A 19,090-nucleotide genomic window follows, 5' to 3' on the forward strand; every position below is an offset into this window, starting at 1 on the left:
CTTCTGTTCAGATCTCTAGCCCTTGATTCCTTTCTGTAGCAGAGCATCACCAAGATCTGAACCTGGATCTCTTTCTCTCCTTCCTTTGATGCTGATTCTCCTACTTGTTGGTTGATTTTCAATAGTCTTACACACTATGATTGAGATACCACTTGATGTGTTCATTCACTCAAGGATTTCGAAATTTAGAGAAGAAAAGAAGAGAGAAGGTGGCAGCTAGAAATTTTTCTCTGAAGGAATGATCTGTATCATTTTTTCCTGAAGCCATCACTACTTATTTATAGGTAACCACCTAGGTTTAAGTTAGAATTATTTAGCATTAAAATAATAAAAAATTAAATGATAAAAGCCTACAATAGTGGCCGGCCTGGGCTTTGGATAATGGGCCTCACTTATGCAATTTTGCTGTTTTATCATTTCTGCATCTCATTTTCTCAAAAACGTCAATTTTCAAATTCAACCATTTAAATGCCAATTCTAATTATTTAACAACTAAAATTAATTATTAAATAATATTGTCATTTAATATATTTATTAATTAGACATATAAAGTCTCTTAATTAATAAATAAACCTAGAATTCTCTTTTCTTTACAATTTCGCACTTGCTTAGTGTAAATTCATAAACTAGACATAGTCTAACTTTAGAATTATAATTGATTAATCAAAATCAATTAACTGAGTCTTACAAGCAGTATGGTCTCAACTAGTATGGGGACCATGGGTCTATATATCCGAGCTTCCAATAAGCAGATCAAGAATTTATATCTTAAATTCACTGACTTATTAATTCTTCGTTGAATCCACGCATAGAACTTAGAATTGCACTCTCAGTATATAGAACGCTCTATATGTTCCACGATATAGATACGTCATTAGTTATCCATTGTTATAATCCTAATTTGATCAATGATCCTCTAATAGATGATCTACATTGAATAGGCACTAAGTTACCGTTACACCTTCAATGTATTTTATCCTTAAAACACTTAGCTCCGTATAAATGATATTTCAGCGAAGTGAAATGAGATCTCCACCATTTATCTTTGTTTAGCTAAGCTCGAAGGATATCAACTTTTCACTTCTAAATTCCTATAGAAGTTATAGATTCTATATTTATGTTAGCGCTCCCACTCAATTATACTATCATGTTCCCAAAATGTACGTATCACCCTTACCCAAAAGCAGGCTTAACTAACAAATCAAAGAACATGTATAATACTCTTGAGATCGAACCTAAACATATCAGGATTAAGATCATTTGATTTAGGATCAACGAGTGATATTGAATTAAATAGATATTACGGTAAATTTTAATATATCTAATCAAAGTTCAATATCGGTCCCTTCCGATGTATACTCCATACATCCGATACTGGTAAACTTTGCCAATGTCCTGGAAAGGACATAACACTTATCCAAGGTGTAAGAATGCCTATCGCTGATTATCATGTCAGTCTAAATTCAGTGAACTGACAAATCAGGGAATAAACTTTCGAACATATAATTAAGATTATATTCCACTGTGTTGACAACACTATAATCATTAACAAATTGATATGTTCTCGACTTAAATAGAATTCATACATTATGTAAATAATCATGAAATAAATCATGTGAACCATGCAACATTAAATGTTATTTCTGATCTTTATTAATAAGTAAATCTGATTATATTGAAATGAGTTTTATTTAGGGCATAAAACCCAACAAATACCAGTATCACAAACAGGATAAATACCCCAGGGAGACAATTGCCAAAAATGAAAAGCCACATCACAGGAAAGTAACAAGTGTTCCACAGATTCCTCCACCGACCCACAAAGAGGGCAGCTCATATCCTCAATATGAAATCTTTTCTCTGACCACTGATCGGACAGGGAGAACATTGGACATGATACACCACCAGAGCACCTTATGACGCTCCAAGAATTTACTATTCTAAAGTTTATTCCAGAGTGACGGAGCAACCTCACAGTGAGGAGCTCTTTCCATGGCTTGGGTAAGGTAGGAAGATTTACACGAGAAACGACCATTACTTTACAGTGTCCAAACCCACCTATCTTTGCCTTGGCCAGAGGGGTTGCCACCTTTTAAGATTGCAGAGACAGTCTCTTGATCAAAAAGGTTGTTTAACTTAAGGATATCCCAATCACCACTATTTAAAAAAGGTCAGCAACTTTATTCAGACCATTAGCAGATGTGCCATTTGGTTTCAGGGAAAAATCTTTGCTATGAAGGATCCAAGGGTCCCCCCTAAACACTAGTATCCCTACCATCAACCACCAATTTGCAGGCCCCTTTTCTTAAGATTGAGTTGGCTTTTACAACATTTTTCCAAAACCAAGAATCAGAATCTTTATATTTACAGTTAAGGAACTCCTTCCCTTTAAGAAATTTAACTTCCAGAATCTGGCAACACAAAGATTGGTAGCCATTCATAAGTTTCCACCCCCAATTTTCCAGAAAAGCCTGGTTCATTTCTCTAGTTTTTCAAAAACCAAGGCCCCAAGAGATTTGGGAAGGCATAACTTGTCCCAAACTTTAAGGTGAAGCCCATGGTTACCTTTTTCAAAACCCCACAAAAAATCACGCACCAAACCATCAATTTTGTGAACAAGGTGATTTGAGAGCTTGGTGGATTGTATAGTATACATACGCAAAGATATGCCCACAGATTTAGTGAGGGTAGCACGACCCGCTTTCGACAAAGTTTTTGCCTTCCAGCCCTGCAACTTAGTAGTGAGATTATCTAGGATGAAGTTGAAATCAGCATCCTTTTGTCTTGATCTGTACAGGGGAAGACCCAAGTATTTGATATAACCCTTTGGAGAAACAATCCCCCAAGCTTCCCTGATCCCTCTCTTCATGCTATTGGAGGTATTCTTACTGAAAAAGATTGAAGTTTTGAGCTTATTAACTTGTTGGCCAGACCAAGAGCAAAATCTCTCAAGACAATGCCAGTAACTTTTAGCTTCATTCAAATTGGCCCTACCAACCAGAATTAAGTCATCTGCGAAGAAAATATGGGATAGAATCTGACCACCCCTGCTAAGCCTTATACCCTTAATAGTACCCTTACAAAAGGCATCCTCAAGAAGCCTTGATAACACTTCAGCAGCCCAGATGAAGAGATAAGGATCACCCTGACGTAAGCCACATGAGGGTTTAATCTTACTAACCTGTCCCCCATTGATGCAGATATTGAGAGTGGTAATGGAGATACACTGGGAGACCCAATTGTGAAATTGCTGAGGAATCCCATTAACAAGCAAGCACATGGTCAATGAATTTACAGCTCAGTCTATCGTAAGCTTTCATAAGGTCAATTTTAATGTCAAAGTAACCCTCTTTGCCTTTTTTGCAGTTGAACAAGTGGATAATCTCTTGCACAATCACATTATTATCTTGAATATTCCTACTCGGCACAAAAGCAGCTTGGGTTGGGCAGAGGAGAGAAGGTAAGATAGGCTTAATTCTATTCGCATTTATCTTGGAAATTACCTTGTACATCACATTGCAAAGAGAAAATAGGCCTAAAATGGTTGGTTCTTTTCGGGTTTTGGACCTTGGGAATAAGAACTATATTCGTAGCATTAATGCCCTTGTGCATATTGCCAGACACAAAAAGTTAGTAACTACATCACAAAAATCTTCACCCACTGATTCCCAATAGCGTTTAAAGAAAAGAACTGACATCCCATCAGGACCTGGAGCCTTATGGTTGCCCATGGCAAAGAGAGTTCTTAGAACTTCATCATGTGTAAGGCACTTGAGTAACTCCTCTTAGTTCGCTAAAGAGATCCTCTCATGGAAAAATTGACTGCAATTAAGAGCTTGTCCATCATCAGACCCAGAGAAAATTCCTTTAAAGAAATCAATGAATTCATACCCAATTGACTCTCGATTAGTAACCAAGACATTATCTTTGTTCAAGATACTCTCAATGGCATTTCTCCTTCCTCTAATAGCAGCCGAGAGAAAGAAAAACTTAGAACATTTATCCCCTTCCTTATGCCAAGAGATTATGGCTCGTTGTTTCCAGTATAACGCTTTTCTTTCTAAAGATTCATTTAGTGACCGCCGGATGCTACACTCAGTATCCCAATCACGGGATCCAGCAAGTAAGCTATGAATTAAGTTAAGTTGTTGCTTCATCTCTTTAATGATTGTGTCGAGCTTACCATATTAAGATCTATTCCAATGAAGAAGAGCAACCCGAGCAGCTCCTACTTTTTAAATACGCGGGCGGGAGCCCAATAGTGACCAACTGAATCCCAAGCATGGGCAACCACCATTTTACTTTTGTCATCCCGCGCCCAACCTTATTTGAATTTAAAACATCTTTCAAACTTTGCCTCCATCCCAGCAGTAATAAGGCATATAGGTCTATGATCAGACTTACTTGTCTGGGACGAGTAAATAACAACTCTCAGAAATAATCTGAGTCAGGCCCCATTAACCAAGCCTTTATTAAGAGCAGATTTAACATAGTTCTTTCCAGATCGATGATTATCCTAAGTCATCTTGTCACCCTGAATAGGTATATTAATAAGTCCACGTGAATCAACCAGGTTAGAGATGAAAGGGATAAACTGGTCCCTTCCTGTAGACCCTTCACATTCGGAATCGCTGAGCACAAAATTAGTATCACCCAAAATCAACCAAGGACCACCAAATCTATCCCAAGTTTTTATGAACTCCGCCCAAAACTTTTTCTTAGCCTGAAAATAAGGAGCGTCATACACACAAGAGAGGAGCCAAGGGTGGGAGGGAGGATCCGAGTAAACGAGGTCAGAGATATTGTTGCGAGAACAAGAGATACACTCAAAAATAAAACCATCCTTCCAGGACAAAATAATACCTCCAGCAGCACCAATAGGCAACACATAAATGTTAAAGTAAAAGTGAAGGGATTTAAGAGTACGTACTAGAGGAGTGGCATCGACTTTGAGCTCGGTCAGAAAGACAAAATTAAGAGAGCGTGATCTATCGGGGACTTCAACTCATGAACTGTAGAGGTCTGCCCTAACCCTCTACAGTTCCAAGCAACGCCTCTCATGGCTCCTGTGGAGGAGATTTGACAATGGAAGAACTCTTATTTCAGTAATAATATTAGTTTTATACCCGAAATTCCACTATGTGCCAGAAGCTGACAGTGTCCTACAGAAGGAATGTGAATCAACTCTAATAATATAATAATGATGAAACATTAAATGCAATTTAAATAACTCGTCCCAATTATATATAAGTTTGATAGATAATGTTCAAACTCGTTAGCTGTTTAGCCTTATGTGAGACAAGAATAATAACTATTAAACTGGTATTGACGAGACATATATCTGCCTCAGGATAAACTCATTTACAAACATAAGAAGAAGATACTCTCCTACACATGTAGCAACACACAACCAACTCGTGTTACACATAGCAAGAAGATCACCTCGTATTGCTAATACCAATAAAGGGATATGACGAGATGAATTATCTTCTAACACTTAGGCGTTTTTTCTATTAAGATAGACAAGAAGGAGAACTCATATCTAATGAGACACAACCTTCCAAGTCAGAAATAACCGTCTAGAGGATATAAATAAAAAATGGTTGGGTAGTTATTAAATATTATCCCATGTGTGATTAAATAAAACACGAGAATTGTTCCCGTTTTATGAACAGTTATGAATGATCCAATCCTAAAAAGAATAATTGTCAACCTATGTACTTATAAATAGAGACAGAATTCATGGGAAAAGGGACGACAAATTTGAGAGAGAAAATATTGTTGTTCAAATACTGATATTGTATTCTGTATTCAAAAAAGTTCCTTAATAATAAGGACTGGTGGAGTATGTAGATTTTAACTACAAAACCACGTAAACTATCTGGTGTTATTTTTATCATTTATGACTTATTTATTTCTGTAGTAAATTTATTATGAAAAGGCTATTAATTTGGTTAACGAAAATCTAGGGCTGTTCAAAAAAATTTACAAACTGCCCAACCCGAATAAACCGCCCAAACCAAACCGAATAAACCGACAAAAAATATAACTCGAATAACTTTACAAAAAATTCAAACCGCTCAATGAATATATTGGGCAGGTTGAATATTATTTTAACCCGCCCAAATAACTCGAATAAACCGATTTACATAACTTTTACTAAAATTATCTAAATATAATATATAAATTATGTTCAATAGTCAAACTATTTTACATTTAAAGTTTGTATTTTATAGTGTTTAATTTGAAATTTAGAATTTATAGTTGATAATTTTAATTGTATTTGAATATTGAAGTTGAAATTTAGAATTTACATATGAATATATTTTTTTTTATTTTATTTCTTGAAAAATATTGTTTAATACTGTAATATTTATTCAATTTATATTTGTTTTTTAACATTAACTTAAACTATAACCCTTTTAATCTTAAAAGGTGTATACTATACATTTATTTTTTCAAATCAATTATTTGAACACCAAAAACTAACAATAATGAAAAAAAAATAAAAAATAAAGATCGGTTTAAACAGGTTAACCCGACCAAACCGACGAAAATCATTGGGCGGGTTACACTTTTTTTTTTATTTTTTTATTGGACGGGTTACAATTTGATATTTACAACCCGACAATTAAATTAGGATGACGAAAATACACTTTAACCTGACCGAACCGAACAATGTACACCCCTACGAAAATCTACGTTAACAGTTTAATGCTTTCATTGAGAGCCTTGGTAATAAAAACTCAGAAAAATCTCTCCTCATAAGCATAAATCTATCCATATTCATGGCTGATAACAATCAAAACGATGTTAGTCGTCTTGAAAAAATAACCCATCATCCTGGCAAAGAGCCCATGGGATCTTAAAGACCCAACACATTAGAAATACCACGTTCGAGGAGGAATGATGGTAATGAGGATCCAAACTCAGAAAGGAGGAATGAGGATGTCAATAACTCTGCCAGATACATGCCTAGGAGTGAGGATGCCTATGATCTAACCTAATATCTAACTGATGAAACGTTGAGTTGGAACGAGAAGTTGCTGCTGCCAGGGCTACACAAGGAACAGTTTCTCAAAACCAACCTGATCCTACTATAAGGAGACCACGAGGAAGGCCTTGAGGCTCCAGGAACAGGTTGCAGGAGACAAACCAAGGAAATCCCCCAAATACCCAGGAGGAACAACTTGGGAATACAAGGGATGTCCCAATGGACAGGACAAATCAACCGAATCCTAATAATGCGAGGAATTAAGAACAACGACGAGATGTTTCACAAACTTCCCATAGATTTGCTAACCAAGGGAATGAACAAACTAACATGCCAGAATCATCTGACATGAATGAAGAAACAAGGCCTCCTAGACTAGGGAATCATGGATTTTCTCGTGATAATGAGAGAAATCCTAGAAATCAACCCAGGACAAGTGATCTTCCTCCGAGACATCCTCAACGTCCATCCTGGGCAGATAGAGATAATGTACACACGTACTTAAATAAAGGACATGTGTCTATTCTCTTCTAAATAAGACTCCCATGCAATAGAGCTTATGCACCCACTGCCACATGAAGATGGCAGTGCTCTCCAATTTTTGGAGAACACTGCCACAAGGAGATGGCAGTACTCGCCACTCACTAAGTACCAAAGGGAACTTGTCAAAATGTGTTCTCTCAACATCAAGGAGTGCAACACAAGTGAAAGAAATTATTTCTCACCAAAGGACAAACCTAGTCGACCACTACCATCTTTATGGTACAAATTGTGGCAGTGGTCCACCACATTGAATGAGGACAAGATTTTTTGCCAAAATTAATTTTTCATCAATAATATATCAAAACCAAGTGAGAAAAGTCACCACTTGGCTGACCACTGCCATCTTTTTGGCATAAATGGTGGAAGTGGTCGGCCACAAATTAGAATGAGGAGTTTCTTTGTCCAAAGTGTATTTTCAACATCCATATATCAAATATAAGTGAGAAAAGTCAGCCAAGGGTCTATAACCCTCCTATGCAACCACTGCCATCCTTTTAGCCAAAAAGATGGCAATGTTCTCTTAACCAATTGGCTAAGAACCAATGTGACCAAAATAGTTTTCTAGCATCCATATGGCTGAAATAAGCAAGAAACACCATCCAAGGCTTCCCATAGGCCATGGCTGACCATTGCCACTTTCTGGCCCCAACTGGTGGTAATGATCTCCCGTTAGGGTTTCAGACGTTGAAATGAGGTTTTGGGGTCCTAGACCTCCCAAAATATGACTCACCATAAAAAAAAAAACAAGTCAAAACATACCTCGAGAGGTCCAAGAACATGCACGGCCGAGAGCTACCAATTGGTCATGTCAGTGCTCGCATCTGGAGCAAAATAGCACAAATTACCCTTCAGCAAAATGGGCATAACAATCTCAATATTTATCCAAATGACCTGGTTCAACTTGCATTGGAAAGATCTTTTAAAGACGGATCTAAGTGTCTCATAGTCATAGCTCAATTCCGAAGTTATTGGGTTCAAAATTAGATCACAAGGTAGGATGGTACATTTTACTCTAAGTAATGTAATTAAGTGTTGGATGTTGGAGAACTATGCCACAACCCATGTGGCATAATGCGCGAGCAGTGGCACTCCAAAAAACCTATTTCCAACACTTCTCACCAATAACATGAATTCCAACTCGAGAGGTGACATCACGTGTCACTCCATTTCAATTTGGTGCATCTCTAGCCGAGAATAACTATTTTCCCAATGTTTGTGGGATTTCTGCCTAGAAATAAGGAGATTTTTTGTAGATATTTATTATTATGTAATTGCTTATTCATTATTGAGAGAAAGATACTGGATTTGTTTGTGAGAAACCACGACATGTAGGGGATCACTAATAAACCCTAAAGCCTATATAAAGATGGTAAGAGGCTAGGGTAAATGGGAGTTTTTACTTACTGAACGGTTGCTACGAACACTACATCCTCTTCTTCACCTTCTTTGCCTAAGTCATCCATACTTTATCGACACTAAGCCTCTTTTACCCCGAGCACCATTGACATACACAGTTACTAGGAATAGGAGACCATTCTCTTTTCTTGCTACTATTAGTTTATTGTTTCTAAGAACCTTACAACCACCATCTTTATTAGATTTGTGAATATTGGGCCTCCCAGAGCCTTGCGTTCATAAGTCTCGATAAAAGAAAGAAAATAAAGAAAGGAGAGAGAGAGAGAGAGAGAGAGAGAGAGAGAGAGAGAGAGAGAGAGAGAGAGAGAGAGAGAGAGAGAGAGAGAGAGAAATTAAATTTTATTATTATTAATAATAAGTGTTAATAAAATAATTGAAAATGTTTTTTAGTTTTAATTTATTTTTAAATTTTAAAATAATACAATGGGCAGCCAAGTTGGACTTTAGTGGTGATGTGTCACTAGCCACAGAGGCAAAATATAGAGATTGTAGGACGACACCCTCAAAATGCAAACAATTCATGAATTTGGTAGGTTTTCTCACTAAAATTTAAGCTTAGAGGATTAAATGCAAGTTGAATGAAAGTTGAGAGGGTTTAGTCTCAAATTACCATAAAATATAATTGTACCCAAATGTTTCCTCTTCTAAGACTGGTGATAGGAACTAAAGATAAATATTATTTTATAACAAAATTATTCTAAAAATAACATAATCTTGTGAAGAAATGTGTTGGTGCCCAATAAGTAGTAGCCAAAAATTAAAGTCCATGGGCGACATGTACTTCCTACAATTTTATTTTAGTAGAAATTACACTATATATGGGAAAATTTTAAGAGTTTATTTTTCTATGGCATAAATAAATAAAGCTAAGGAGTTATGGGTTTTTTTGTTTTTTTTGTTTTTTTTGTTTTTTTATGCCATATTTTTGTAAAAAAGGATAGAAATCTCATATTTGTAAACATTGATAATTTTTGCAGGAAAAGTCGCCGAAAGTCACCAGAGCCGGAAAAGTCATCGGAAAAGTTAACGGCATCTGAAAAAGTCATCGGAAAAATTATTGCCACCAGAAAAGTCACCGTCGTCGAAAAAGTCACTGTCGCCGAAAAAAGTTACTGAAAAAGTCACCAGAAGTAGATGTCTCAAATATAAACAAAAATAGAACTAGTTATAATTAAAGTATAACCGGTTCTGTAAAATAAAGAATAAAAACAAATAAAACAAAATAACTCAAACTAATTATAATTAAATTAGAACCGGTTATAACTTAAATAGAACATAATGAATACAAACAAGTAACACACAATAATTCAAACCGATTACAATTAAAAAATAAAGGGGAAATCAGTTCCAAAAACACTGAAACATAAATTAAAAACAAAACTAGTTCTAAAATAAAAAAACTCATAACACATAATACCTCATAAAACCGATTATAATTTTTCTTTTTTAAAAAAATAGAGATCAATTTTAAAAAATATTGAGGCATAAATATGAAAAGAACCAGTTTTATAACAAAATAAATAAGCACAAATAATAATTCAAATATAATATAAAGAAACCGTTTATATTTATCAAATAGTTAAAAATTTAAGACAAAAAAACTGGTTCCGTAAAGCAACTAAGATACAAAAACCAGTTAAATAAAATAGCTTAAACAAAAACATCCATTCAACATGCTCCAACTCACCAAATAATTACACCCATACCATATCTACCTAAAAAATACTCATTCATTATGTCTATATAACCGGTTCTATTTTAGTTATAACCGGTTTGAGTTATTTTGTGTTATTTATTTTTATTAATTATAACATTGTTATAAAACTGGTTCATTATAACATTGTTATAAAACCGATTCTATTTTAATTATAACTGGTTTAAGTTATTTTGTGTTATTTATTTTTATTCACTATGTTACAGAACCGGTTATATTTTAATTATAACCAGTTTACGTTATTTTGTGTTATTTATTGTCATTATGTTAAAGAACCGGTTCTATTTTTATTATATCCGAGATATTTCCCAACTTTTTTTTTAAAAAAAAAATATAACCGGTTTTATGAAGTATTATGTGTTATGAAGTATTTTATTGTGAAACTAGTTTTGTTTTTAATTTATATTTTAGTGTTTTAGGAACTGATTTCTTTTTTGTTTTTAATTGTAATCGGTTTGAGTTATTGCGTGTTACTTGTTTGTCTTCATTATGTTATATAACCGGTGGTTTGAGTTATTTCGTGTTATTTATTTTTATTCATTATGACACTATTATAGAACCGAAACTATTTTAATTATAACTGGTTTGAATTATTTTATGTTATTTATATTTAATTATAATCGGTTTTGTAACACAATAGAACCGGTTATATATTTAGTTATATCTAAGATATTTTATTCTGGTGACTTTTCCAGTGACTTTACCGGCGACAATGACTTTTTCGGTGCCGGTAACTTTTACGGTACTGGTGACTTTTCCAGCGAGTTTTTCGGTGCCAGTGACTTTTCCGGCAAAACTTATTGTTGTTTTAAAAATAATTAAATTATTATTTTTTTTTGATATACCTATTTATTTGTAAATATAAACTAATATACAATTTGATTATTGAAAGTATATGTAAAGTCCTTTTTTGGCAAGTTAGTTGACAAAATAATTTTTCCATTTATGGTAAGATTGTTGAGCATTCATATTCAGATTCTTACCTTATAAATTCGGTTTTTAGTTGCCCTTTTCCTTGTTAGGAAAGTTGCACTTTCAGCTGAACTTTCCTTTGTTGAAAACTTCTTAAAAGAGAAGAAATTCTCTTTTGGAAAATTGTCTTTTTTAGGGAAACTTTGATTATTGACTTTTCCTTATTGATTTCGATTGTATCTTTATACAATCAGAATATCTAATCTGTTTTTGGCAGGAATCAAGCATTGATAGAAGATCGGACCCGGTTTTAGCAAGTTTCCCGATTCTGGTGTGATCTGCTGCGTCAACATCCGATTCTAATGTAGCAGATCGTGTTTTCTTAGGAAAGTTTTTGTACAGTTGTAGATTCGAACTTGTGGTTGTCTCTTTGGTTTCTATGTTCTATAAATAGAGCCTAGAGAGCAACCATTCGAATCAACTCTTCCAATATTCATTTTTTGCATTTATCTTTTAGAAAGAAGAGTGTTTCTTTGTTTTGCGAGAGCCTAGTTGTTCATCTAGGTTCTAGTTGTTCTATTTCTGCTCTTACTCTATCCTAGAGGTTGTGAAGAACTACTTGACTGAACAAGAGATTGGTCTTCGGGAGAAGACTTGGTAAAGCCTTACTTCGGGAGGAAGTAAGCATTTGGTCTTCGGGAGAAGACTTGTTGAAGCCTTACTTCGGGAGGAAGTAAGCACTCACACTTCAAAGACGAAAGGAGTTTGGGCTTGAAGGTGTTTCAAGAAGTCAGATTCATGAAGTGGATTACAAAGGATTGCGGCAATACTTTAGAGGGAGTCTAAACTTGTTTAAGTCAATTGTCTTTGTAATTTTTGATACTTTATTAATTGATTTCATTCTCTGGGCGTGGCCCCGTGGACTAGGAGTGTTTGTGAGAACACTGATACCACGTATAAATCTCTTGTGTCAAGTTATTTATTTTTCTACAAATATTTTATATTCTGCCTGTTCTGTTTTGCTATAGCAGAATTACTTTCTACTTCTGCAAACGCTTACAGTTTTTATATTTTCTTATATACAACTGACATTTGCAAAAATACGGTTTTTCAATTGGTATTAGAGCGGGACACTAAACTCTTAGTGTGGTCCTATAACGTTTTTGTGTTAAAATGTCATTTTTTGTAGAAGGAAGTTATATTTCTAGACCACCGTTGCTTAATGACTCTAACTATCCTTATTGGAAAGTTAGAATGAGGGCCTTCATCAAATCTCAAGATGAGAAAGCTTGGAGAATGGTTCTATCAGGTTGGTCTCTTCCAGTTGAGACAAATTCTTCAGGTAATACTACTATAAAATCTGAACTGGAATGGTCTATTGAAGATGATAAACTTTCTGCCTACAATAGCAAAGCCTTGCATGCTATCTTTAACGGTGTAGGTAAGGGTTACATTAAACTTATATCATCTTGTGTTTCTGCTAAGGAAGCTTGGGAGATCCTTCAAACTCAGTTTGAGGGAACTTCTGATGTGAAAAGATCTAGATTTATCATGCTTCAAACTAAATTTGATGAGCTTAGAATGTCTGATAATAAAACCTTAACTGAATTCTTTGAAAAATTATCTGACATTGCTAATGAATATTTTGCTCTTGGTGAAAAGCTTGATGACTCTGTTCTTGTGAGAAAAATTGTTAGAGTACTTCCAGAAAGGTTTGATACTAAACTTTTGGCAATGGAGGAAGCTAAAGATTTTAGCACTATGAAGGTGGAAGAATTGATGGGTTCCTTACGTACTTTTGAATTAAATCAACAGATTAAACAAAAGGACAAATCCAAATCCATTGCTGATAAAGGTAAGAGTATTGCTTTGAAAGTTGCTGACAATAAAAATTCTGATAGTGAATGTGATGATGAGATTGCTTTATTAACTAAGAATTTTCAGAAATTTATGAAAAAGATGGGAAATAAAAAGAATATTTCGAAAGGTTCAAAAGGTAACACTTTTATTAAACCATCTGTCTCTAACAAAAAGGGAATTCAGTGCAGGGAATGTGAAGGTTTTGGGCATATTCAAGCTGAGTGTGCAAACACCTTGAAAAAGAATAAGAAAAGTTTCAATGTCACTTGGAGTGATGATGAAACCGAAAGTGATGAAGATAATTCTGAAAATGTTGCCCTAACTTCTGTTATGACTAATATGTTGTGTGATTCACAGGTGAAAGCTAAATTGGTATGACTGAATAATACCACCGAACAAGAGGAATCAGATTCAGATGAGTCTGAAATCTGTGAAGAGTCTCTTGCTGAATCATACAAAGTCATGTATGAAAAATGGATTCAGGTTGCTTCTGAAAATAGAGAGTTGAATAAATTGAATAAAAAATTGTCTCATCAAATTGAAATGTGTGAATTGAAAATAACAGAGTATGAGACAAGTGTTTGTGATAAAGATGAAAAAATCACTCTCTTAAAAAAGGAACTTGAGAATTTTAAGAAAAATGTTCAAATGCTTAACCCTGGATCTTCTATTTTTGAAAAAGCTCAGAATGCAGGTCAAAGAGGTTTCGCAGGCCTTGGTTCAAATGGAATGGAAAGTTCTGGAGTCACGAAGTTTGTAAAATCTAGTGTTCTAACGAACTACTCTGAGACTACAAAGTCTGCTGTAACAGTTTCACAGCCTGTTGCAGCAAGAGCTGTTTTTGATGCTGCAAAAACTCCAGGATTTTCGAAAAGAGTAAGATCACAGGTAAAAAGATTTGTTCCCACTTGTCATTTTTGTGGTAGAAAAGGACATATCAGACCTAAATGTTTCACGTTGAAAAATCTGTATAAAACAAATTATTTTGATAATTTGGAAAAATCTCAAAAGAAACATAAAGGTTTGAAACAAATATGGGTGAAAAAGAATTGTCTAGCTGGTTTTTCTGATAAAACTGCTGCTTCTCAAATGTGGTATTTTGACAGTGGTTGTTCTAGACATATGACAGGTGACAAGGACTTTTTGACTAACATTTGGCCTATGCAATGGGGAGAAGTCACTTTTGGTAATGGCTTATGTGGAAAAGTTGTTGGTATGGGAACTTTAAATTTTGAAGGGTTACATAGACTAAAAAATGTGATGTTAGTTGAAGGATTGAGGGCTAATTTACTTAGCATTAGTCAAATTTGTGACCAAGGGTTTACTGTTTCATTTGATAGTGATCATTGCTATGTTCTTAATGATGATAATAAATGTATCTTGCAAGGATTTCGATCTAATGATAACTGTTATACTCTAACCCATGTGTTTACTTGTCATTCAGCTATCAACAACACCACAGATTTGTGGCATGCCAAGCTTGGGCATATTAATTATAAAAACCTGAAAAAATAGTCAAATGCAGGTATTGTTCGAGGACTTCCCAAGCTTGGTAAGGAAAGTGTTGGTAAGTGGGAACCGTGTCAACTTGGGAAGCAATTAAAAATCACTCACAAGCCTGTGTCTGATATCAATACCTCAAAAGTATTGGAATTGCTTCACATGGATCTTATGGGTCCAATCCAAGTTGAAAGTTTGAATGGTAAACGATATATCTTTGTTTGTGTTGATGATTTCTCTCGTTTTACTTGGGTAGATTTCTTAAGAGAAAAGTCTGACACTTTTGATGCCTTTAAAACTCTTTGTGTGAGATTAAGAGTTGAGAAAGGTTGTAATATTGGGAAAATTGTTCGAATTCGAAGTGATCATGGTAAGGAGTTTGAAAATTCTGTGTATGATGATTTTTGCAAGTCTACAGGTATAACTCATAAATTTTCAGCTCCCAAAACTCCTCAACAAAATGGAGTTGTTGAGAGGAAGAATCGAACATTGCAGGAAATGGCAAGAGTGATGTTAAATAGCAAGAAGTTAACAAAGTGCTTATGGGCTGAAGCTATTAACACAGCTTGCTATATAATAAACAGAGTGTTTATTGGTAAATTTGATGCTAAAAGTGATGTTGGTGTGTTTATTGGATATTCCTTAAACAGTAGAGCTTATCGTGTTTATAACATGAGAACTCAAACTGTTTTGGAATCAGCTAATGTGGTTGTTGATGATTTTAAAGATTTTTCAGAGTTGTCCACAGAAGCCAAGATAGATAGTCTCATGGATGCTCCTCCAGAAGCAGCAAAAGCAGATCCTGATGCAGCAGAACCCATTTATGATGCTGCAAATGACGAATCTGCTGCTGCAACTAAGACTGGAGAACCAGAACCGTCTATCTTAACTCATCCAAACATCATCACTGATTCTATTCAGAAAGAACCAAGCACCAGAGTCAAATTGAATCATCCAAAAGATCTCATTCTTGGAAATCCTGAAGAAAGCATGGTAACTCGCAGAAGGTATGTTAATTTGATCAGCTTTCTTTGTTTTGTTTCTCAATATGAACCGAAAAATGTGAAGGAAGCCATGACCTTTGAGGAATGGCTCAATGCAATGCAAGAGGAACTCAACCAATTTGTTCGCAACAAGGTATGGATTTTGGTCCGAAGACCAAAAGGTATAAATGTAATTGGAACAAAGTGGTTATTTAAAAATAAAAGTGATGAGTTCGGTACAATTGTGAGAAACAAGGCTCCTTTGGTGGCACAAGGGTACACACAGGTAGAAGGTATTGATTTTGATGAAACTTTTGCTCCTGTTGCAAGATTAGAATCAATTCGTTTACTTTTGTGTATTGCTTGTATTTTGAATATTAAATTGTTTCAAATGGATGTAAAATCTGCCTTCCTAAATGGTATTTTAAATGAGGAAGTTTATGTTGAGCAACCAAAAGGATTCGAAGATCCTCAATTTCCAGACCATGTGTACAAGCTTGAAAAAGCTTTGTATGGTCTGAAACAAGCTCCTCGAGCTTGGTATGAAAGGTTAACTCAATTTTTACTTTCACATGATTATCAAAGAGGTAGTGTGGATAAAACTCTTTTCATCAAACATATAAAATCTGATTTTATCATTGCTCAAATTTATGTTGATGATATAGTTTTTGGTTCTACATCTAACCATGAAGTGCAGGTTTTTGTTGATCAAATGAAAAGTGAATTTGAAATGAGCATGGTTGGTGAGCTTACTTTCTTTTTGGGTCTTCAAGTGAGACGAATGGAAGGAGGTACATTTGTATCTCAAAGTAAGTATGCTAAGAACCTTGTCAAGAAATTTGGTCTTGAATCGGCTAAGCAGGTAAGTACTCCAATGATCACCACATTGAAATTGACAAAAGATGATAATGGAGTAAAGGTAGACACTACACTCTATCGTAGCATGATTGGGAGTCTTTTGTATTTAACTGCTAGTCGTCCTGATATTTGTTACAGTGTGGGAGTCTGTGCTAGATATCAAAGTAATCCTATGGAATCTCATGTATCAGCTGTGAAAAGGATTATTCGATATGTTAATAGCACTCTTGATTATGGAATTTGGTACTCGAAAGATACTAATTCTAATCTTGCTTGTTTTAGTGATGCAGATTGGGCAGGCAATGCTGATGATCGAAAGAGCACAAGTAGAGGGTGTTTCTTTCTTGGGAATAATCTAGTATCTTGGCATAGCAACAAAATTCCATTTCTTTGTCCACTGCCGAAGCTGAGTACATAGCTGCTGGCAGTTGTTGTACTCAACTATTATGGTTGAAACAAATGTTGATTGATTATGGATTTGAATTGGGTGTTTTGACTATTTTTTGTGATAACACTAGTGCCATAAATATTTCCAAAAATCCTGTTCAACATTCTAGAACAAAGCACATTGATATAAGGCATCACTTTATCAGGGAACTTGTTGAAAATAAATCTTTGCAATTAGAATATGTTGATACTGAAAAACAATTAGCTAATATTTTCACAAAGGCCCTAGATGCAAGTCGCTTTGACTCCCTCAGAAAGTCTTTGGGAGTTTGCATTGTTTAAATCTCTCTTGTTCATATTTTTGTACAATATTGTTATGTGATTCTTCTCTAGCTCTTAATCTTCTTTCATTGTATTTTGACAAATCATGTTTATGCTTTTGGATTATAATTAGTTAGGATCTCATTCTTATCATACTTTGTGATGTTGTGTTAAAAGATTCATGTTACTCTTTATTTGTATCTAGGTTTAAATAATGTACTTATACAGAGTTGAGCAATTTTTGTTTCAGACTTGTCAGACCCCTTACTGGAATAGAGCTACCCATACTAAGGTGTGAAAGCCATCTTTTGAGTAAGCTGGAACATTGTAATTAGCAACTATGATGAGGATGCACTACCATAGAAAAGGGCTACCTTCAGTATGGTGTGATAGCATCCAGTTGCGGGATCAAATTGAAAAAGGCGAAAATGAAAAATCTTGCCAAGGACAATGATCCTATTTTCACTGCACACACTTATGTCTGACAAGTGTGTTCAACTTTGTAAGTCTCCTCTATTAAATTAAATTGATAATCCTGGTTCACAATTTTTAGTAACATGCATATCTTTTTCCTCAACATCAATTAAGTATGATTTGTTCCTGAGATACTAATTAGTTATTTTCCTTAAAAGCATAACATGTATCTTATTTTGTCAATTGTCAATGATATTTGATTACATTGCTTGATTAGAATCACATATATTTATTGTACACATTGTATTTTATTTTTCGGTTTTCTTAAAAAAAAATAAAAAAAAAGGAGGGAGGCGTGTGACTTGTTTCTTGGGTTAAGGAAATCTTGTGCTTAAATGGTAAGTATCAACATTCATTCTTCTTTAATTTATTTTGATATGTTTCCTATTAAAGATTAATCTTTATATGGTAATGTGCCTTTAATCTTGAAAGATTGTCTTATGTTTGGAAATATTGTTGGTAATTCTAGTTTCCTTTTATTTTATTTTTTTTTTCTTAAAAAAAAGGGAAAGAAGTTGAGGAGTGGGCGATTTCCTTTTATTTGTTCATGGGCTGGTAGTTTCCATTTAAATTTTCAAAATTGGTTTCCTTTTTCTTGTCTTGCTTTCAAGTTTATATAAACCAATCTTTGTCATTTAACTCACCACCTACCCGAACCTATTCTCTTGTTCCTTGTGTTTCTGTTCATCTTCTCCTTCAGATCCAAAATGGTGAGAACCAAGAATCTAGGGCACTCTAAAAAATTGGAAGAAACCGTTGCAACTCCTTCCAATGCACCTCCTGCTGCTTCAGTTCATCCTCCTGCTGTTGCAAAGCCTGAAGATTCATCGCTTCCCCAGCGTGAATCTCAAACCGAGAAGCCAAAACGTCCACCCAAGCAAGTTGCTCGCAAATCGGTAAGACCTCTTCGAACCTGGTCTTCTTCATCTGAATCGTCGAAGGAATCTCCTCCTCCGTTGGCAGTTCCCCCTCCTGCTGCATCAATTCCTGGCTCCACTCCAACAGGCCCTTCTACTCGAACACGAGCCCAGCAAGCCTCTGCTGAGAAGGAACTTCGAGCCTCTCAAACTCGTGATAAGGCAGTCCCTCCAGCCAAGAAGAAACTCAAGACTAATCCACCCTCGGCCT

Source organism: Cannabis sativa, chromosome 5, assembly GCF_029168945.1.
Source record: "Cannabis sativa cultivar Pink pepper isolate KNU-18-1 chromosome 5, ASM2916894v1, whole genome shotgun sequence".
Taxonomy (NCBI): domain Eukaryota; kingdom Viridiplantae; phylum Streptophyta; class Magnoliopsida; order Rosales; family Cannabaceae; genus Cannabis; species Cannabis sativa.